Source organism: Ascaphus truei, chromosome 6 (assembly GCF_040206685.1).
Source record: "Ascaphus truei isolate aAscTru1 chromosome 6, aAscTru1.hap1, whole genome shotgun sequence".
In the NCBI taxonomy this organism is placed as follows: Eukaryota; Metazoa; Chordata; class Amphibia; order Anura; family Ascaphidae; genus Ascaphus; species Ascaphus truei.
The window spans coordinates 61,722,545-61,746,473 of NC_134488.1; the positions used below are offsets into that span (position 1 = coordinate 61,722,545).

A 23,929-nucleotide genomic window follows, 5' to 3' on the forward strand; every position below is an offset into this window, starting at 1 on the left:
TTAGGGAGCCACGTCGCCCTCGGCGTGCTCCCCGCTCACCCGCTCCGGTGGCCAGTGCTCCCCCGAGACCCGTTCCTACCTCCGCGTGTTCTGCCGTTCCCTCCAGTGGCCATCTTCCTTTAGGTGTGCGCGTGCACCCGCTCCAGCCCCTTAAAGTCGTCCCTTCGCAAGGACGGGAGCACGCGCAACACACGCTCGCAGGCGCACACGGACGCGCGCACAGCATGCACAGGCTTCATCCCAGGGAGCTGACCTGAGCCTTGTTATCCTGCCTCCTATCGCAGCCTCGCTTTGCACTCACGTCCACGCTACAGTTTTTCTATTGGACGCTCTCACCTACATATGCTCAGCTGTGCTACTGGCACTTTGGCTGAGCATAGTTCCTGTTGCGTTGCACTCACCTCTTCTCTGCCTCCACAGTCTTGCCTTGTCTTGCTGCTTACCTTCCTGTGTACCGACCTGGCTTTCCACGACCACCCGCTCCTCTCCAAACCTGACCTCGGCAAACGAACTACGACGATTCTGCTCTCTCCAAACCAAGACACGGCTAATAGTACATGCGACGGTCCGCACCTCTCCTCCTCTGACCCGGCAAGTATGTCAACCATCTGCACCTCCCCAACCCCGACCCGGCTACCCCGACCAACTCTACACTCCAGGCGCGCCCCCATGGCTGTGGGTGGCATAATATCCATTCCCACCTCAGCACTGCAGTCCTTCCTTGTTAGTGGTGAGCACAGCGTGACATTACTGCAGTAGAGTTATTTCTAAATTGCAAGTTTCGAATAATAACTGAGTTTGTCAATGAAAAAAGTAACTCACTGCTGGCCTGGGGGAGGGGGGGAGGGGCAGGCTCAACCTGTATATATAGGTCGATTGGCTAGAATGGGGGAGAATGCACAGTCCTTCTATGATAAAGGTAAAAGGGTGGGTTGTGTTAGTTTATTGGTTATGTCAATAGCTCCTGTTAATATATTAGATATATATGCTGAGATGACTGAAGCATATGTGGAGGGTTCAGACATACCACTGAAATTAGGATGAAACAAATGTACATGCCTCGGATACGGAAAAACCTGTACCTGGAACAATGGCAGAGGAGTAGTGAGAAACATTGAGTAAAATGTCAATCCAAATTGTGGTGCAGCATTGGACAGAAATGCATATTGAATTCGATCAAAGCTGTTCTCGTTGACCTATGATAAGGTGGTGATGATCAGATAAAGGGAGTGAACATGTAGCCCTTATTAAGGCCTTTTTGTGAGAGAGTGCTCAGTGTGTAGATCCACTTGGCTTCCTTCTGTAGATGGGCTACATCCCAGTCACCTTTCCTTTGGCCACTTGAGAATTGGTCTATGCCACAAAATTGAATAGCGTTTATATTTCCATTGTGGCAGTTGTTCACATGTCCTGATAGAGGTTTGCCCACTTTATTCCGAATTGTTCCAATATGTTCTGGGACCCGCTGCTTCAGGTGGCGTTTGGACTTCCCTACGTAAATCTTACCACATAAGCAAATACCTTGATAGATAACGTCTGTACAGTACTCAGACAGTTAATGAATGTACAAATCTGATATGACTTGGATTGGCCCCAGTTCGTAAATTGCATAGTTACTTTTATAAACTGGCAGGCTTTGCATCCGTGACTCTTAAAGGAACCTGTTGGTTTTGGTGGTAGATACAAGGTTTTGGTGGTATAAGCACTCAATTGCCGGATTTGCAGCATAATGTATAGAATAATTGGCACATAAGTCAGGGCACAGGGTACACGGCTAGTGGTATATAAGAGAATATAGAATTATATAGTGTAATGAAGTTCAAAAAGGCACAAAATAACCCTGAAGGAAAAGAGTAATGGGACTAGCCACACTCCTCAAGACCTCATTGGGGTAGAACCAGAACTGCTATAGTAACACATGAAGGTAATAATAATATACTCACATATGTAAATGCCTTTGTCCTGTGCCCCTGATAGGCGTGCTGCCGGTAGTAAGTAGATGTATACAAAAGTAGAAAGTGTAGCGCACAACCAAGAGAGTGGGTCCAAGAATGATATAAAAAAGTTATTTTATTAGGTCCATATGAAAAGGGAGGTATAACAGACCTCCTACGCATTTCGCGCACGTTGCACTTTATCAAGGTTAAAGTGCAACGCTCACGAAACGCGTAGGAAGCATACCTAGTGTTCTCCGAGGAACTTGAATGGTTTACTGAGTGCATTGACCTCGTCGATGTAGTGGACCCAGAGGTCAATGCGCTCAGTAAACCATTCAAGTTCCTCGGAGAACACTAGGTATGCTCAAAAAATCACATGTGGCTCTATTAAAGAGAAAAAATCCTTTCTCCTCTATGTGTAGTAAACATTTTCTTCTTAAATTCTTGAGGATTTAGAGGATATCCAATATATAACATGTATGATATAGTACAAGGAAGGGTCTGTGTCTAGTGGTGTCAACTTGACCACCCACAGAAAACAACACAGCAATGAATACCCAATCCAATGTGGCAAAATAATGTTTATAACATGGCAAAACAATACTGACAGTAGAATCTATTACCTGTCAGCTTGTTGCAACAATCCAGGACACCCAAGGCGTGCAGTCTGTTGAAGAGGTAATCCAAGTGCTGTAGGGAAATGCAGAGCACAGCCGGAGACAGCCAGAGATTCCAGGCAGAAGATGAAAAAATTAAAATCCAGGGCAACTCTTTCATAAAGATCAATTTCTCTCAATTTATTGCAAGCTCAAACAGGATGGTGAAAGTAGATGAAACGCACCTACGCGTTTCGTGCCTAGGCACATTATCAAGGTAGAACACTACCTGGGATTCCTACCAAATATAAAATCAGTAATATGTTTGAAAAAGTATGAATGTTTTTTTTCCCCCCAAAATATAAAAATTACAAAAAAGTTATGCGTTGGTAAAATGATCTGTAAACTAGAAATGATTTTACTTGTGTTTCTTGAAGTCTGCGTGCTCTTGATTAATTCTATTGAAAGTTGATCATTAAATTGGTGGTGCGTCATTATTTGCTAGCATCTGCTTCTATTCAAAGGGATTTAGGGATTAAAATTGGATTCTCAAATGAACTAACCCCGTAATCCCTTAAGGGTCAATAACTGGAGTCAAATAACTCTTATTAAACCAGAAAGTCCATATGCAGGAAAAACACAACAGGAAAGCTTTCAGTACTTAGAAGGGGGGAGATTTTAGAATTTCCCAAGTGAAATACTGATCTCACCATAAAAGAAGAAACGGAGGGTTATAACTTGTTCACAGTGAGGTCCGGGATATTGTAAAAAAAAAAAAAATAGTACTGTAGATGTTCAAATAGAGGATTTTATTATGCACAAATCTAATCATGTTTATACAGTTGTTGGTCATACCTTCCTATATAACTAATTATAAATAATTCCCGATAACACTTATAAACACCATATATACCGAATATACTGGATTAGGAAATACTTTTTTTTTTAAATCATATTTTGGATCTCCGGCTGTGCAGCAGGTAGCACCCATTTTAACCCCTTCAATGCTGGAAAGAGTGGTGAGTATGAGAGTTGAGCCAGGAGTAGGTCATAGTATTTGGGGGTGGGGGAGTAGGTAAATGCTGATTTAACACCTTCAGCACCAGAAGACCAAGGCACACTGCAAAGTAATTTGCAGCTTAATGTTGCCAAAGCTTTAAACGTCCTTCGGATGACCTTTTTCAGGTGGCAGGTTAACTTCTGCTCAGAGAACTTGGATCATATAGTTCAGTATCATGAACATATCGGTCAACTGACCCTACACTCCCCATCTGTCCTTGTCTGGTGGGTATTGTACCTGATTGTAGCATTGTGCACCAATTGGAAAGCAGTTGCACCTATTGACACAGTTACACTGTCCCCAGTGATAACACATATACAGTATCCCATTAGAATGCAGAATATCACAGAGTATACTGTACAGTGTACAGTATATCATTTAATGGCCGTGTTGGTGTAGGTAACATGTCTCACCACAGGGTACAGTGAAGTTGGTGAAATCTCTAGCTATTTCTGCCATTGTGTAAGAACTGTGAAGAGGATCTCCATAGTCTCTCCACACTTCTTGGATGAATCTCAGAACAGCATGTGAGGGATTGAGAGCATGCTGAGGCTGCGGTCCCAGTGACTGCCACAGCGCATGCCTCGGTGCAGGGTAAAGGCGCCACCCAAGCAGAGAGAAACCGGGTGTAGGACCTTGGGTTTTTTCGGCCGTGGCCAAAGGAAAAAAGTGTGTGCCACCATCTGTTCCTTCACGGCTACCAATTTTTTACTTTTTGCCGAGTCCAAAATGTTTGTGCTTCCCAAGTTCAGTGTAACAGTGTCACAATGTGAACTGTGCGCAGGTACAACTTTAGGACTTCTTCAGCCAAAAGGCCAGGAAAAAGTCCATCTTTAAGTGCTCGGTGCCGCTCCGTGCTCCTCCCTTTCATGGGTCCATCTTCAGCCAGAAAGCTCCCTGAGTTTCCATGCCTGTGAGAGGTCTTCCTCCTAGGCAGACCCAGGGATTCCGAGGCACTCTTGCTGTAACGCCCCATGGCGAAATCAGCAATGCTCTGTGCAAGGTGCGATAAAAAATGGCCCCTGACCAAAAGGCCAGGGGAGTTGCAAAAACTCCTGCGATCATACTTCTATCCCTGACCAAAAGGCCGGAGAGGAAAGTGCTCGGTGCAGTGGAAAAAGCAAAATGTAAAGTCTGTTATCAAATGTACAATGCTTCCACTGCAGCCAAGGATTCTGGGTAATGACATGCAAATGAGCACTCCCACATTTGTCACTTTTTGCTTCTTATCCATTTTAACATCTAAAAGGTCACTTTTTTGCTCAACATAACTTACTTTATTTCTATATACAGACAAATTGTAATTCCACACCCTAGATTTATATAAACTAGTTATGCTGTTACTACATTACTGCGTTCATCTCTACCACCCTCCCTTGGGAGGCTATTCCACAAATCCACTACCCTTTCAGTTTAGGCCAGGTCCCGGCTGGCTACTGCAGCGCCCGCAATGGGGCCGGGCCCGCTGCGCCGACAGAAACTCCTACTCTCAAGAAAATTGAGATCAGGAGTCGCGACGGAGCACTAGGCCACACTACTGGTGATTCAGCCAATGAGGGCGAACCTGCCGGGTGACATCATGGCCGCGCCCCCACCACTCCCCCCATCACGCCCCCCCCTGTCTTTTCCCCTGCAGCTCACTGCAGACCGGGGGACTCGGCTGCACGCGCCGCCAGCCTTCCAGACGCGCGTGCAGTGCAGGCAGCGGGGCCGCAGCCTTAGAAGCACTTCCTCCCATTCCCCCTGAGCCTCCCACCCTCCAGCCTTCGAGCACAACCTCTTGTTATAGCACATCTTTTGCTCTGACATACAGTATGCCTCCCTCCTGCCCCTTGTTGAAACCCTTTATGTGCTTGAAATAGATACATTGAAAAGACAAAACACATCAGATAAGAATAGAATTTACACAGGACTTGAAGAAAAGAATAACATACCTTTTTTTACACTGGAAACAAATAAGTGAAAATGTAACTTCAAGGGGGGATTGAATGTTTGTAAGGAAGCCGGTTACATTGATAATTTATTGTGGCCATTATATGGGGCTTCCTTTTAAGGTCCCGCAAGTGAAGAGCTCTTAATGTTGTTCCTACAATCATTCCACAGTCTTTACCAGATGTAATTCCTTTTATTGCACCAACATCATAATACAGGTGTCATATCTTGTATATAAAAGTAACCTATTGGCCCAGCTCCACAAAGCACTGTCAAGTCACTTAACGTAGAGTTAACCTAACGTAACGTCACTTTAAGCCTAACGGCACACCTTCAATGGCTCATAATGTAACGTTAAGTCTTGTTTTCTCCCGTAAAGAGAATAGCTTTAACTATAACGGATGTTGGTGATAACGACATGCAAATAAGGTGTTCCATTAACATCAAATATTAACAAAAGTGCCTCAAGGCAGGGGTGCGCAATTCTTCTCCCTGCGCGCCCCCCTGCTCGGCTCCGGCGTCATTTGACGCCGCGGGGTCATGTGACATCACATTGCCATGGCAAGATTATGTCATGTGACCCTGCGTTATCATTTGACGCTGGGTTGCCATGGCGATGCGTCGCTGGAAAGTTAAGGTAAGTAAAGTTACTGTATAGAGGCCTCGCGCGATCCCCGGCATTTAATTTAAAGCTGCAGTTCAGTCTTTTTTTTTTTTTTTTTTTTTTTTACTTCAATAGTTTTATGTGGGCAATCTCTAATTACCTAAAGAACTGTATAGCTGCCAGTCAATTCGTTCTCCATGTATTGATCGGCGAAATTTGGTGACATAATTAGAGCTGGCATATGTTTTTCCTCTGCTTGTGTCACTCAGTGGAAGCTCATGAATATTCATGAGCACTCCTGCACTGACATGTGCTAGAGGGAGGGCAGGGCTGACAAAGGGGTGTGCCAGGGCTTGTGACAGGACATGAAGGGGCAGTGCCTTAGCAAATGGCTGTTAAAATAGAATACAAGAAAACTGGTCTTTCAAAGTTGTTTTTTTAAAAACAGAAAATGCTAAAAGTATTTTTTCTTACTACAGAACTGATTTATTAAAAAAAACACAACTGCAGGATATTGCCTGAACTGCAGCTTTAAATGCCTTCGAGGCAAAGCGGGGCTTCTGTAACCGCCGCTCCCCCACCCCCCTAGAAAATCTCGCACCCCCCCCCAGTTTGCGCACCCCTGCGTTAAGGTTTAAGGGGGCACTTGACGTCAAGTTATTTAGGACATATGTAAACTTGGTGTTACTCCCACCCAGGTGCTGTAATACGTGTTTGCTGGGTTCTGATGGGTGTAGCGCCACAGTTAAGCATGAGTTAAATAATGTAACGTTGTTTCCTGATGTTATTTCCCTCTCCTCTCTTTCTCAATTTGAGTTAAGCACCTATTCTGAGTAACGCCAAGACTGGCGTAACATCACGCTATTGGAAGATAATGCAACATTATGCTACAATCACATAACATGAAGCCTGTGCCAATGAGATAGACCGTACAATGGACGTTGTTTTTGCATATAATTAGGTTTTAGGATACGCATTAACCTCAGGGAACATAACATCTGTTCCTGACTTTGGCAGTGTCCCGTCATGAGCCCTAATTTAATAGTAATTTGAGGACCCGGTCCATAGGTGATCTTGTATCAAGATTAACACATGGTTGTTATGTGCTTGTGTGTGTTCCAAACATATTTGTGTAGGTATACATGTTACATTTAGGTGTTAGTCTATACAAGTTACACATAGATGTTCATACACAGATGTAGCCAGGCTCACTGTCTTCGCGGTACCAAAGTATTAATGCTGCGGGGGGAGGGGGTCCCATTCAGAAGCATGGACCCCTACAGCTTCATCACGGCAGACACTGTCCCCGGTGCCACAGACTTTTGCTTGTTCGTACGCCGCGTCGAGAACAGTAAGTCTCACTACATCTGTGTGTAGACATGTTACACTTAGATCTTCATATATGTACAAGTGTTACATACAAGTGTTCATCAATGTATGCATGTTACACTTAGACGTTTACATATGTACACATGTTACACTTAGATGTTCATATATGTAAACGTGATACACGTAGATGTTCATATATGTAAACGTGATACACGTAGATGTTCATATATGTAAACGTGATACACGTAGATGTTCATATATGTACACATGTTACACTTAGATGTTTATATATGTACACATGTTACACTTAGATGTTCATATATGTACACATGTTACACTTAGATGTTCATATATGTAAACGTGATACACGTAGATGTTCATATATGTACACATGTTACACTTAGATGTTCATATATGTACACATGTTACACTTAGATGTTCATATATGTACACATGTTACACTTAGATGTTCATATATGTACACATGTTACACTTAGATGTTCATATATGTAAACGTGATACACGTAGATGTAAGATTAGAATTACGCAAGAGCAGAAGAAGATGGAAACCTTCATTTTTAGCATGAGACAGGAAACAAATAAGTAAAACGTCTCACTTCAAGGTGAGCCGAATATTTGTAGGGAAGCTGATTACACTTACAATAAGTTGAAAACCCCTCGCTGTGTGAGACTGGTGACATGAAAAACCCACCTTGTATTTGTGCAGAGGTTCGGCTGTTTAGGGCACACGCTGCCTTTTCTTGCACCTGCGCTCCGGTAATGATACGTTTCTTCTGCCTTCAGCAGTTCCCAGTATAATGATGCCGTTACTGTCTCTTCAACATACTGGATATTGCAAAACACTTCCCTGAACATCATGTCTGCATCTGCATGCCACAGAGCAGGAAGAGGGGGGAACACACACACACACACGTACTGTATCTTATTTAAAAGAAAGATCTGTACATTAGAAGGATATAAGTAATATATATGCAGTAAATACAGGAGGCGGTAACGGCTCATTTTATTTAATTTTAATAAAGAAGGTGGAATTGTGAGTCCATTCAGTTCCTTCCTATGTGGGGAGTCTGATTTATAACCCGAGAAAGGGACAGATGCGCAATGCTCCGATAAGCCACGTAACGTGATGCTAACATAAGTTAACGACATGTTAATAGTAATGGTGTATCCTCAAAGGACAATCACTTTAAGTCATGTTATTCCTTGTAAAGAACATTGCGTTAGCTACAATGGGCGTTAGTGAAAATGATATGCAAATCTGGTCTTATCATCCCCTTTATGCACAAATGTCTGTGAGGTTAATGCACGTTATTTAAGTCATATCTATCTACACTTGCCGCTACTCCCAATCAGACCCTGAAATAGCGCTTTTGCAGGGTTTCATAGCGTTATTTCCCTCTTTTCTTCCTCTCCACTCCATCAAAAGACCTATTTTGAGAGGTGGGTCGGAGTAACGCTAAGACGTACAGTACTTAATGTCACATCATTGGAAGATAATGTAACGTTATGATACAATAATGTGACTTAATGAAATATCTTAAGACCTTATGTTTAGAATATACTAGCTGATATACCCGGCGTTGCCCGGGATGTAAATGCGTAATAGGTAGTATTATTTATAAATCGTGGAACAATAGGTGACTATTTGTTGGAAAGGTTGGATAATAATGTTGAAAAGAAAGATGGAAGAAAATGTAATACGATGTTGTATAAAAATGGTTTATTGTAAACACACCACAGTACAATGTATATTTTGGTGACATAAGTGATGTGAAAATGTGAGGCGTGTGTCCTGCTAGGGTGTGAGCGTGTGTGAGGCGGCGGGTGGGTGTTCAGTACGGGTGGTGCGTGGGTAGTGGCGGGAGGGGGAGGGAGGGGGGCGGGATCTGGTCGTGGTGCCGTCCACCCCCCCACACACATACACACACACACACACACATACACACACACATACATACACACATACATACACACATACACACATACATACACACATACTCACACTTTAATAACCGCAGCTCCTTCCCTGCTCCCCGCCCATGGCGCCTCCCATCTAGCTAGTTCCCTCCCCTCCTCCCCATTGGCCGACTCGCGTACCATGTGACGCGTCGCCGCACGGGAACACCATTCTCTTGTATTCCCTGCTGACTGACGCGTCACAGTACGTAGTCAGTTGGCAGTGAGGAGGGACTGGGACCGGATCGTGAGTTTAAACCGCAATGGTGAGTTGCGCTCACGCTTCCGCCTGCGCCACCGGGCGCAGCGGGTCCCAGCCCTTAGTCTTTTCTGAGTTAAAGTGATCCTCCCAATCTCCCGTGATCAGCGGGGCAAATACACACACATAAAAAACAAAACTTTGGATTTAGCTACTGAATAGAATCTTTTCAGCTGGTCTATTCTCTTTAAGAACCGAGGACTTTCAGCTCGTGGGGTTTCTGGATAACGGATCCCGACCCTCTGTGGACTTGCGGATACTAGGATCATTTTGATCCACCTCTTTTTTTCTTTCTTTTTCTCATTGTTCTTTTTATTGATTTTCTAATATTGCTGGTAAGCATGGCAGATGTAAACACATCTTTACAATTTTCCATGTTTAAATTATACTTAAAAGAAATATATATATATATATATATATATATATATAAGTAAAAAGGTATCAATCAGATGCTCAAACTTAACTAAAAAATACAAAAATACACCATTTTTAAATTAAATAATGAACTCACAGAATGTACAAAACATAACTTTAGTCAGACACATATTACAGACGTTAGGTTCAGATATACTGTTCTCCTGTCTTGATACCTGTTTAACAAATAGTAGGAAAGTTGGAGCACTACTGTAGTCAGTGAGAAAAAATACTGCAGGAGAGTGTGTCCCATTAGATAAAAAAATGTTTAATGGATCAAAGGCATCAACCACGTAGATTGTCCATTAGCCAGTTTCCCATATGCCTAGCTATGCATGCCAAATTGTATTTTCTAATGTCAGGTAAACTCACTCCACCAAGTTCCTTTGGGAAAAATAGTTTTGACATTGCAATTCTATTTCTGCCTTTGTTCCATATTAACTTATTTATTGCACTATTAATCAATTTTATGTCTGCGTGGCAAACCAGGATAGGCTGCATATGCAATGGGTATATATTTCCTAGCGAAGCTGATCATCTTAACGAGTTGGCATCTACCCGCTAAGTTCAATTGCCAGCTTTCCAGCTCTTTAATCCCTTTGTTTAGGATTGATTTAAAATTGCTTGCGTACAATTTTTCTAGGTCGGGGTCTATATTAACCCCCAAGTATTTGATTGGCTGTCTTGTCTTTTTAAAAGGGAGGTCTTCCTCCCACCTAACATTATTGTTGCGAGACAGCACTAGAATCTCAGTTTTGGAGGCATTAACAATAAACCCCATACATTTTCCATATTCTTTAAGTGTCTCATATATTTTTTTAACCGCTGTTTCCGGATTAGAGACAAACATTAGAAGGTCATCCGCAAAAAGAGCCAACTTCACTTCCTTATTACCTATTTCAATGCCTTTATAGTCTGCCATGTCCCTAAGGAACATAGCTAATGGTTCCATTGCTATGTTGAATAGCAATGGCGACAAGGGACACCCTTGCCTTGTTCCTCTGTATAAATTGAATTCCTGGGAGAGTATTCCTGCTGCCATGATCCGTGCCTTTGGACCCTTATACATAGTTCTAATCATGTTAAGAAACATGCCCGATATTCGCATTCTTTGAAGTATATCAAATAAAAATTCCCATCTAACATTATCAAAGGCTTTTTCTGCATCTACCAAAATAATTACATTGTTCCTATTATCTTGTGGATTTTATTTGGTCCAGTAAAGGGCTCCTAATACTTTTCTTATGTTCTTCACTGAAGATCTACCCTTTACAAGCACAGTCTGATCTTTATGGATCAGACCTGGTAATACTGCGGCCAGCCTCTCTGCCAGAATTTTTGAGAGAATTTTTACATCCTGATTTAATAAGGATATGGGTTGATATGAACCAGGCACAAGAGGGTCTTTACCTTCTTTATGTAAAATTCTGCTGAATGCTGTTTTCCCGATCTCCAAATATTTCCCTCTGTCTACAATCTCTTTAAAGTCGTTTTGCAGGGGTTGTCCTACTTCTGACCCCAAGATCTTATAGAATTCGGCAGTAAAGCCATACGGCCCTGGTGCCTTCCCATATTTAAGTTTCTTTACGACAGCCTCTATTTCTTCCCTGGTAATTGGAGCATTAAGTTCTTGTTGCTTTTCATTCATTATTTTGGAAACTTTAATCCCTGTAAAAACTTGTATTAAGCTACAGCATCCTGCTCACTGGTAGTATAAAGATTTTGATAAAAGTCCCTAAACACTGTACATACTGTATTTCTTCAGGAGCTGATGTTAGTTCACCTGAAGCTTTACGCATCCTAAGTATGTGTTTTTCCTAATAATTTACGCGCCCTGAAGAAGCGTTCATTCGTGAAACGCGCGCGTCGGCTAGTTACCTACTCCTGACACACGGGAAGCCTTTCATTTTAATGCAGCATTGATTAACATTGTTCTGAGCTGCGGTACTCTTGGCGCCCCATGTGCGGTTTAAACTATTGCTCCTACGTGTTACAATTACACAGTAGGATCTTTTTGATCATAGGGACCGTTTTCTATCCACTATATAGTTAGGCTTGTCCTCGAGCATATCAGCGCTGATATACCTATGATCAGCGCTGATGTAGGGGACAATGCATTGCCAGATATTAGTGTTCTACCTGTTTTTAAATGTATGATTTTCACTCACCTGCTGATTAGGAGGTCCGTGTGGGATATCGGTCTACACTTACCTCACCACATGATATCTGCCTATCGCCGGGGCTCTGCCTCAATCAGCTGTTCTATGCCGGTCTGGTAAGAAGCACGAGTCTAGTTCTCGGCTGGTTTATTGATCCTTACAGAGACCCTTAGTACTATTAGCCCATACCAATTTAAACCATTATCTTATTGAGGACATTTTATTGGTCTATTATTATCTCTGTGTGCTATTCGGGCTGACGGGGCTCAAAGGGGTTATTTCCCTTTTAAGGATCTCTGTCCGTGAAACTTCACGGATTAGCCATTTAGGAGTGCTTCTTTTGTACACCACCCGTTAATACTTCCCTGACTAGGTGAGTGTTATGAGTCTGGGTATTTACTATGCTTACCATTGCAATTATACCCACCGCATGTTATAGATGCATACCATGATCTATGTATACCTCCAGCACAGTCTGGCTGCATAGGGGTGTACTTGGTGTATTGACTAACCACAATTCCTTGAACAGGGGAGATTGTGTGGGGTAACGGTATACACTCCTTTATCACTGCAGCCATTACAAATCCTGTGCAGAGGATACACACGATCAGCTGCTTAGGACTCTATGGAGAATGCATGAGTACTTCCAGGGCTATTCTAACATTGCTCAAAGTACCTTTAAGGGTGTTTGCATTAACCCTTACATTAAGTACATACCTCAAGACCTCTACTTTACAAGGCTCTAGGGACTACAATCACAGAGTGCCTTCTCCAGCATTAGGGAAGCAGCTTGTAGTGTCTGTATGGGACCATACAGCAGTTTTAGGTAGACACACACAGAATTCTGCTGTGTCTGGCATAGATGTTACCTGTACACCACTTATATGTCACCATAGATTCAGAGCACATACACGCTCTGAGAATATACATTTACACTAGGATTGACATTTAGTGTATGGTGGTTACATCACGGACCTATCTCCATATATATAGGAGGCTATATACATAGCATCAGATCCTAAATATCCATAAAGGATCTCCATATGTATACACTACTTAACTACCTTTGGTTAAGTTACCAATGATCACAGTCACGTGCTGTTTGACACACTTTCTGATTTTAAAGCCCATTTTTTTATTTATTGTTTATTAATAAAGTATTTTAACTATGTCATTATATATTTAGTTTGACTGAGTGCTGATATACTATGTTTCCTTTTCTCTTGTATACTTTAATCACCTACCTAGTAAGCACCTCAACGTGGTTCACATTGTGGCGGTGCGGGAGTTTTCCTTGTGTGTAGTGTGACAAACGGCTTACTCCGGGGCTCCGTCGTTTGTCCGGGACTGTTTAGAACACGGTCTTTTAGGGTAGGTTAAATGATGAGGCGTCACGTACTGTTCCTTTAAACAGGCTATGCCTGGTTTATTCAGTCCCAGGCACTGAGACTGCCACAGTGCATACAACAGAAAACAGATCAAAACAAAAGCTGCTCACCTGAGCGATAACTTAACTTAGATATCCCTGACTCAGGGTTGGAAGTGGCTTTTCCACTCCCAACAACAAAACAAGGTACTTTTGCAGTCTTACACAAATGAACAGAAAGATTGAACCTGTTTGGGGAAGAGGCTTCTCCCCTCTGTAGTTCAGCAGCCTTCCAGCCTCCTGGCTCTTGTGGAGAGACCAGAGCAAACAGGAAATCAGTCTTTCATACCTGATTCCTAATTAGCATGACAGGTGACAGAAATCAGGCAGCAGACAAACTCTGGTCTGGATCTCTCATCCCTCAGTTCCAGCGCTTGCCAAACTGTGGGATGGAGTGTATGTATTATAAGGCTGCACTCCCAGGCCAAACAGGATAGAAACTGTCTAGTATCCTGGGAGCCCTATATACGGAATTTATTACCATCCCCTGGTTTCTGTCACATATCCTCCCCCCCAGCTCAGACCTCGAGGGATGAGCGACCATGGATATTAGGGAGTGCATCCTTGACAACCCGTCAGCATTGCCATGTTTGTGCCCTGACCTGTGTTCCACAGAAAATTTAAAGGGTTGTAGGCTTAGGAACCACCTGGTCACTCTAGCATTCTTTTCCCTGTTTTGACACATCCAGGTAAGGGGTGCATGATCTGTGACCAACCGGAATTTTCTCCCCAACAGATAGTATTTGAGCGTCTCTACAGCCCACTTTATTGCGAGACACTCTTTCTCTACTATGGAGTAATTTTTCTCCTGGGGATTTAGTTTCCTACTTAAATAAAGGATGGGGTGCTCCTCACCTTGAGACTCCTGGGAGAGTACCGCCCCCAGCCCTACCTCAGATGCGTCGGTTTGGACTACGAACTCTTTGGAGAAGTCAGGTGTGACCAACACTGGTTGGGCACAGAGAGCTTCTTTCAGGCTTCTAAAGGCCTGTTCGGTTTCGGGGGACCACTTTACCATTAGCGGTCCTCTTGCTTTTGTGAGGTCAGTTAGTGGGGTTGCCTTAGTTGCAAAATTGGGAATAAACCTTCTATAGTACCCAATTAACCCCAAAAAGGTCCTTACTTGTTTTTTTGTAACTGGCCTTGGCCAATTTTGTATCGCCTCCACTTTGAGTGTTTGGGGTTTGAGTAAACCTCTGCCAATAGAATATCCCAGATACTTGGCCTCCTCCAGACCAATAGTGCATTTAGCGGGGTTAGCAGTTAGTCCAGCAGACCGGACTGCGTCAAGCACAGCTTGGACCTTTGGAAGGTGGGATTGCCAATCTTCACTATGGATTACCACATCATCCAGGTAGGCGGCAGCATACCGAGCATGTGGTTTTAAAATTTTATCCATCATTCTTTGGAATGTGGCGGGAGCTCCATGTAAGCCAAAAGGCAACACCTTATACTGAAAGAGGCCGTCTGGGGTTGAGAAGGCTGTCTTTTCTTTTGCCCTTTCTGTGAGGGGAACCTGCCAGTACCCTTTTGTTAGGTCTAGGGTTGTGAGATATCGGGCTTTGCCCAGTCTCTCTACAAGTTCATCTACCCTGGGCATAGGATAAGTATCAAATTTTGACACCGCGTTTAGTTTCCGGTAGTCATTACAAAACCTTGTTGTACCATCTGGCTTTGGGACTAAGACTATAGGGCTGTTCCACCCACTTTGGGATTCCTCAATTACACCTAGTTTTAGCATTTTTTTAACCTCTAAACTTATAGCCTTTCTTTTGGCCTCTGGGATTCGGTACGGTTTAAGGTTAACTCGGACCCCCGGTTCAGAGACTAGGTCATGTTCAATTACGCTAGTTCGACCTGGCCGTATAGAGAAGATTTCTTTGTTTCTTCTCACTAAATTCTGAACCTCTCGTTTCTGATGAACAGACAGGGTTTCAGCTATGCTAACCTCTGGGTCAGTTTCTTGATTCTCTGACGGACCTGGGGGTACTAGGGTTAACAAGACTTCTCTATCTTTCCAGGGCTTGAGTAGGTTTATATGGTATATTTGCTCAGGTTTCCTCCTACCTGGCTGTCTTACCTTATAATTTACTTCTCCCACTCTTTCCAAGACCTCATATGGCCCATGCCATTTAGCAAGGAATTTACTCTCCACGGTGGGAACCAGAACTAGTACCCTATCACCTGGAGAAAAAATTCTGACCCTAGCACCCTTATTATATGTATTCCTCTGTGCTTCTTGAGCTTTCTCCATGTGTTCCCTCACTATGGGTAGGACTGCAGCAATGCGGTCCTGCATCTGGGCAACATGCTCTATTACACTTCTGTAAGGGGTAACCTCGTGTTCCCAAGTCTCTTTGGCTATATCCAGTAAGCCCCTTGGGTGTCGGCCATACAATAGTTCAAACGGGGAGAAGCCTGTGGATGATTGGGGAACTTCCCTAATGGCAAATAACAGGTACGGTAACAAACAATCCCAGTTTTTCCCATCTTTATCAACCGCCCGCCGTAACATGCTCTTTAAGGTTTTATTGAACCTTTCCACTAAACCATCTGTTTGTGGATGATAGACTGAGGTTCTGAGATGCTTGATTTTTAGGAGTTTACATAGCTCTTTCGTTACTTGGGACATAAATGGTGTTCCCTGGTCAGATAGAATCTCTTTAGGAATCCCGACCCGGGAAAACAGAACTACTAACTCTTTTGCTATGTTTTTAGCTGAGGTGCTACGTAGGGGAACTGCCTCCGGATATCGGGTGGCATAATCTAATATTACCAATATATGCTGATGTCCCCTAGCAGACTTTATTAGGGGTCCTACTAGATCCATAGCAATCCGGTCAAATGGTACCTCTATTATGGGAAGGGGTACCAATGGGCTGCGGTACGCCTTGAACGGGGCGGTGATCTGACATTCTGGGCATGAGGAACAATAATTCGTAATTTCTGCCAGAACCCCAGGCCAATAGAAGCTTCGGAGAACCTTTTCTTTTGTCTTTTCCACCCCTAGGTGTCCCCCCAATGGATGACTATGTGCGAGGTGTAATACTACGTTACGGAATGTCCGTGGTACCAACAATTGTTTAGTTGTAACTGATTTCCTTTTTCTTCTTAATGGGCAAGAGGTATTCGGACACTAGTGTGACCATGCTCCCAGAGTCAAGAAGTGCCCAAACCCTCTTACCATTAACCTTTACAAATGCCCACAGATGGTTATTCAAGGGGTCCTCTGGGCTAGGGCCCATACATTGGGACAACAGCGAATAAGGTTCCACGCTGTTGCATTGCATGGGCTCATCATTTAGTGGGCAGATTTTTGCTGTGTGGCCCCTCTCATGACAATTTACACATTTAGGTACATAGTCTGTGTCCCACTTAGAGCCTTTTCCCGGCTCCCCATGTTGGCTATTGCCCTTAGTGTGCGAACCACTGTTGCTTGTGCTGCGTGAAGGGGGTCGCCGCTCTTCAGCGCCCCTTAACCCCTGTACCCTTTTACCGTCTCTGGAAGAGTCCTGGAACCTCGGGTAGTGGGGTTGCTCCACGACTGTGGGTTGCGGGTGCTCTTCTGCTGCATTGTACCTTTCTACGAGGGCCACAAGCTCATCCGCATTGTGGGGGTCACTCCGACTGACCCAACGGCGTAAGGCAGAGGGAAGTTTCCTCAAGAACTGGTCCATGACCAACCGTTCCACGATGTGGCTGGCTGAGTTGATCTCGGGTTGTAGCCACTTCCGGGCGAGGTGGATGAGGTCATACATCTGGCTTCGGGTGGCTTTATCCATCGTGAAGGACCATGCGTGAAACCTTTGGGCGCGAACAGCCGTGGTTACGCCGAGGCGGGCGAGGATCTCGAACTTCAATTTTGCATAGACGTTTGCTTCGGCTGGCTCTAGATCAAAGTAAGCCTTCTGGGGTTCGCCGCTTAGGAAGGGTGCGATTAGACCAGCCCACTCAGCTTCTGGCCATCCCTCTCTCTGTGCCGTGCGTTCAAACGTGAGAAGATAGGCTTCCACATCATCCGAGGGTCCCATCTTCTGAAGGTAGTGGCTTGCCCTGGTCATTTTCGGAACTGGGGCTGCCGCTGCCAGTGGAAGGTTACTGATAGTCCCCCTCAGGATCTCGAGTTCCTGCTGTAAGCCCTGAGCGAACCGCTGTTGCTCCTCTCTCAGCAAGCGGTTTGTCTCTTGCTGGTGTGCATTCGCGTTTTGCAGGGCTTCATTCGTCTGTTGCTGGTTTGCATTCGCCTGTTGCTGGTTGGCATTCACCTGTTGCTGGTTGGCATTAATCTCTTGCTGGGCTATTAGCAGCTGTTGCTGGGCTGCATTCGTCTGCTGCTGGTTTGCATTAGTTTCTTGCTGGGCTATTAACAGCTGTTGCTGGGTTTCATTCGCGTCTTTCTGGGCAGCGACATTGCGTACCAGCGCACCCACCACGTCTTCCATCTTGTTTGCAGAGGATGAAAAAAACTTTTTTTTTTTTTTTTTTCTTTCAAAGTTCTTCAACCCGCAGACCCCCTAGTGCTCTGCCCGCATTCTCCACCATATGTGACAAACGGCTTACTCCGGGGCTCCGTCGTTTGTCCGGGACTGTTTAGAACACGGTCTTTTAGGGTAGGTTAAATGATGAGGCGTCACGTACTGTTCCTTTAAACAGGCTATGCCTGGTTTATTCAGTCCCAGGCACTGAGACTGCCACAGTGCATACAACAGAAAACAGATCAAAACAAAAGCTGCTCACCTGAGCGATAACTTAACTTAGATATCCCTGACTCAGGGTTGGAAGTGGCTTTTCCACTCCCAACAACAAAACAAGGTACTTTTGCAGTCTTACACAAATGAACAGAAAGATTGAACCTGTTTGGGGAAGAGGCTTCTCCCCTCTGTAGTTCAGCAGCCTTCCAGCCTCCTGGCTCTTGTGGAGAGACCAGAGCAAACAGGAAATCAGTCTTTCATACCTGATTCCTAATTAGCATGACAGGTGACAGAAATCAGGCAGCAGACAAACTCTGGTCTGGATCTCTCATCCCTCAGTTCCAGCGCTTGCCAAACTGTGGGATGGAGTGTATGTATTATAAGGCTGCACTCCCAGGCCAAACAGGATAGAAACTGTCTAGTATCCTGGGAGCCCTATATACGGAATTTATTACCATCCCCTGGTTTCTGTCACAGTAGCTTTTCCTAATAATTTACCTATAGAAAAAACAAAATTGCGCAAACTAATGAACACAAGTATCACAAGTGATATAGGTACATTGTGCTGTATCCAATGCTGGCTGACGCGCCAAGCACTTTGTGAGCCAACACGCAAGAAGACACTGGGGCCTGCCACTATTGAGGTGAGTGTTTGATGTTCATTGCGCATGCCGCCGTCACCACCGGGGACCTGGCCTAACTTGCCAGCTCCACTCTGACCCAGCACAATAAAGCATAAAGCAGCCGAGATTCAACCCCGAAGTGAAAATTAACACAAACAGCCCTGAAACAACGCTATCTCAAGGATGACCACAAGGTCTCAGAAAACAAAAACGCTGTGTGATTTAAAAAAACTACTTTCAAACCCCTAACATGGCTCGAGCCTCAGCGTCCAGCTACGACTCTGACTCAGAGAGCGAGTCAGAGAGAGGAAGAAGCGCCAGCACAGGCAGGGAGTTGGTCACAAAAAGTGATCTGAAAAATTACCTCAATAAACTGTTTAACAATTTGAAGTCTGTATTCCAGATAGAATTAAAAGAGTTGAGAAGGGATATTTCCCACATCGGAGACCGCACGGATGAGTTGAGTAAAAAAAATGGATTCAGCCCTCCGTTAAAATGAAAAAACGACTACATGCCTAAAAACACAGATTGCTGACATCGCGGATCACCAAGAAGACTCTGAAAACAGGGACAGGCGAAATAATATAAGACTCAGAGGGATTCCTGAAACTGTTTCAGATATTGAGGAATTTATCTCAAGATGGCTAACCACCCTGCTTCCCGCCAAAACGGAAGCTGAGTTACAACTCGATAGATGTCACAGGGCTCTGAGATACACGCCGCAGCCCGAGGAACCGCCAAGGGACATAATTATGCGGTTCCATTATTTTAAAACCAAAGAGGAACAATGCCAAATCACAAGAAATGCCCCATCCAATTCATTTGATGGAATTAAACTACAAATCTTCCAGGATTTGTCTCCTACTACGCTAAGCAGGTGCAGGCAGTTACAACCGGTCACCAGACTCCTCAGAGAGAAGGGTGTCAGATAGAGATGGATGATTCTACATTAAATACTTAAAGGACAGCAAAGAATTCCTGGAAAAAAATAGGAATAAAATCGTATTTCACTCACCAGAATGAAGCAGCTTCCTCACCCGAGTCGTCCTTGTCTGAAGTGAGGAACTCTACATGAAAGAAATGGCGACCAATTAAAGACAATTAACAATTTAAGGAGACATAGTTGCATTTTCAGCTTCACACCAAAATCTTTAATTTTAAAGGAGCTATCTAAGATTAGGTGCAACATGGACCCTGTAGGCTTATTATGGTTTAGCATTGTACCATCTCACATTAAATACACTAAATTCAACAGTAATTGTTATATATAACCCGGTTCAGGATAGGTTACAATATGAGAGGGTTTACATATTTTAGGGGGATGTTCACCTATGTTAAAAAGTCTGGGAAAAGATGCCAACTATAGAGGAGAGTAGGTTATCTTCCCACAAGAACATAGAAAAAAAGCCGGTTCTAAGCAAGGATAAGTATATATAGTAGAACAAGACTGTCCAAAAGTATAATACAGAAGTATGCTGGGTACTATCTGGGAGACATAACTACTGTGGGGATCCGTGGTAAGTGAATCTTATGAGCCAAGTATGCTGAATAGCACAGATATGAAGTAAGCAACTTGAGGGGAAAAGCGCTAATGCACTATCTGAACATTAGGTGTGGGTAATGCCAATAGAGGGAAATTGTTACCTCTATGTTACAACCAGGCTGGGAAGTACCTTATGTGTGTCTGCAGTCCTCGCAATGAGGAGTTTCAGCTACTCCATGCAATGCACCGTCTCTGGTTCAACTGGCTGAACATTCGTTTGGAATGAAGGTAAGTGTACTGCCACGGATCAGTAGAGCCTCGATGCGAGAAGGAGGCTCAAGGAAAAATCGCCCTCTGAGCGTGAAATGTGTGGGAGGAGATTTTCTTTTTTGTTTGTACAGTAGTTTTGTGTTTTTTAACATGCAGTTAATAAACTTTTTTTATTTTTACTCTAACCCGGTGAGTTTAAATTTTTTCCTCGGGTCTGTGTCTCACCATTCCCCTGCTTGTACATTATCTTCCCACAAGACATTTAGGATCCACCGGGACCTATAATGAGTATTTTACTCTCGATGTTAGACATTAGCGATATTGGGGTTTGATTTCAAAGTTGAAAGTTGAATGTCAAAGACAATTTGAGACGGACGTATATGCTGTTTTGTTAATGAAAGTTTGTGAGAATGTTGTGCCGGGGTCGGAGGAGGAGAGGTACGACCCCAGTCGTTTGCATGTTCCTGTGTAAGGGTGGCGTGCGTCTCATCCATGTTACCAAACAAGACCCTTGGGACCTTGCACGCTTCTTTTACGCAGGTCACTGGTTTCTTTTCTCTCTAGGACCAGTGGATTCTCCCCACCCAAGGGCAGAGGAGTTATGGCCGTATTCGACCATATATGGCTCAAATCAGATGTTTTTACACCCCTCCTTACTCGTAAGTTACTTCAAATTTACTCCAAAATGCTGGCTAATATGCGGAGTCACATCCGGCCTAGACTTATCCTTCCTGACCAAGTGGGATAATTAAGGGTAGGCAGGTGGCAGACAATACCAGACAAATTATTGATTTGATTGAGATAGCTAATACAAAAAAGATCCAAGTAATGGTGTTGAGTCTGGACGCCAAAAAAGCTTTTGGCAGGATCGATTGGCCGTATCTTAATGCTACGCTTGAAGCGTTCGGTTTTGGGGGTAGAATATTAAAAGCAATCGACGCACTGTATTCCAAACCAGCGGCAAGAGTAACACACCAGGGCTTTCCATACAATCTTTTCCAAATTACGAGTGGCACAAGACATGGCTGCCCACTCTCACCCTTGTTATTCGCAATAAGCATGGAACCACCGGCAGCCCAAATTCGGAAGAATCCAGACATAACACGAATCCAAATTAATGACCAAAAACATAAGGTGTCTTTATATGTGGATGATATCATTTTAACGTTATCAAGACCCCTCACCTCTCTGCCCAACATGTTCAGTCTTCTTGGGAAATTCAATAAGATATCTGGGTTCAAAATGAATCAATCAAAATCTGAAGCTCTAAATATAAATTTACCCAAGGAATTGGAAAAATTAATAGATATAACTTTAAACTTTAAATGGCAGCCCCGCGCCCTTAAATACTTGGGAGTTCAGATTATGAATAATTATAAAACCCTATATAGAGAAAAATTAACCAGCGGTACCTTGCGTGCTATAATACTACAAAGCGGCCCAATTATGTCAAATTGCACAGTGGCATGTCGACCCTGCACTTAAACGATGGGTGGCAGTGGAGAGGAAAATGTGCGCTCCTCTGGAGACTCATAACCTAATTTGGCTACCTAAAAGGATCCATAATTCCATGTGAGAACCGCTCTCCTCGATGACCAGCTCATTAGCAGATTGGAAGGCTTCTAAATTAGGGTGCTCACTGATTACCAAAAACTCGTTAATGACCCCCTTATTTGACAACCCTGGCTTTGCTCCGGGTCTGAATGATAAGGATTTTTTAATTTGGAAATAATAAGGGTTTTTAAGACTTAAAGATCTGGAGAACAGAATCAACATTAAAACATTTGATCAAATGAAGTCAGACAGAGACATCCCCAATTCAGATTTTTTTTTAGATACCTCCAGATAAGGGCAATTTACAACAAATCTTTACCCCATCCCGCATTGACAAATTTCGTAAAGCTCTGTATTTTGGAAACAGACACTGGGGGACTAACCTCTCAAATATACAAATTATTGACCTGTTCGGGAGCGGAGTATTCCCAAAAGTTACAGTATATGTCCCAATGGAAGTCAGACTCTGGAGAGGTATTGGACGAGGAAAAATAGGGGTGGGATTTTTTTGGCGAAAAGTTCGATTTGGACGACGTTAAAGGAGAACGCATATAAGGTTTTAATGAGATGGTACCTCACCCCTCTAAAATTATCAACATTTATTCTGGGTTACTCACCAATGTGGAGAAAGGGCTGATCTGATACATATGATGTGGTCTTGTCCTCGGGTTGTGCCCCTGTGGGAGCAGATTAGAGATTGGTTACAGAGGATCTTGGGCCTCACCATTCCTATGAACCCATGGCTCTTCCTACTGAACAGACCAGCTCGGGGATTAGCCAGGGTCGAAAATAAATGAGTTGCTCATTTTGCAACAGGAACGAGATGCGAGATCGCAGCCTAATGGAAGCAAAATGACATTCCATCTATACTACAATTCGAAATAGAATTGGGTTTGTCTGCCAGATGGAAAAATTAGCCAGTTTAGTTAATGACACTGGCGCAAAATTCCCGAAAGTTTGGTTACCGTGGCTGGCTCAAATGGATATCCCACGGGTGAACGGTGCCACAGTTCTGCTTTGATAGAAATAGATACGTTCTCCTTTGACTAAGGGAATCACAGTTTAAAAGACAGTGAAGATTAGGAGAGTAAAACTTGACCCTAGTGACAGAAATAGGAGATTAAGACAGCACAGGAGAGGTTAAGGCACTGGATGGATACAAAGAGATGAAAAAGGATGGGTGGCCTAGACCAAAGAGATAAAAGAGAACACCCGCCCCCCTTCCCCCCCCCCCCCCCGCCCTACTTCGGGGATTTTGATTTTTTTTGTGATTATTTGTTGATTTCTGAAAAATGTGATGTAATGTTACATGTTTAATATGTGATAACTCAATAAAACTTTAAGTTACAAAAAAATAATAATAATAAGATGTGGGTTTGTAAATATAAGCAAGTAGTGGTACGTCACAGCATCTGGTGACATCACACTTTAATCACTGCTCATACAGTGATTGTAGTGATAAGATACACTATAAATCAGAGAATATTTGATCTAATGACAGGTTGTGAGAATACATATGGCCACTCCTCTCTGTATCTCTGCCTTGTACCAGCAAATTCCCAGTCTGTTTACCGACACACAGGAGTCCCTGTTACTACATATCCTCATAGTGGAG

General features: G+C 43.6%; 1 protein-coding gene across 1 annotated transcript in view; it reads right to left on the reverse strand.

The window, feature by feature from the left end:
* Nucleotides 1-23,478, reverse strand: part of CSF3R (colony stimulating factor 3 receptor) — a 62,018-nt gene extending 38,540 nt beyond the window's left edge. The window contains exons 1-3 of the mRNA XM_075604532.1: nt 22,932-23,478; nt 20,023-20,074; nt 8,171-8,304 (exon numbers count right to left, since the gene is read on the reverse strand). The gene's annotated coding sequence lies outside the window, so the exon portion shown is untranslated. The remainder of the gene's footprint in view (nt 1-8,170; nt 8,305-20,022; nt 20,075-22,931) is intronic.
* Nucleotides 23,479-23,929: the final 451 nt, after the last annotated feature.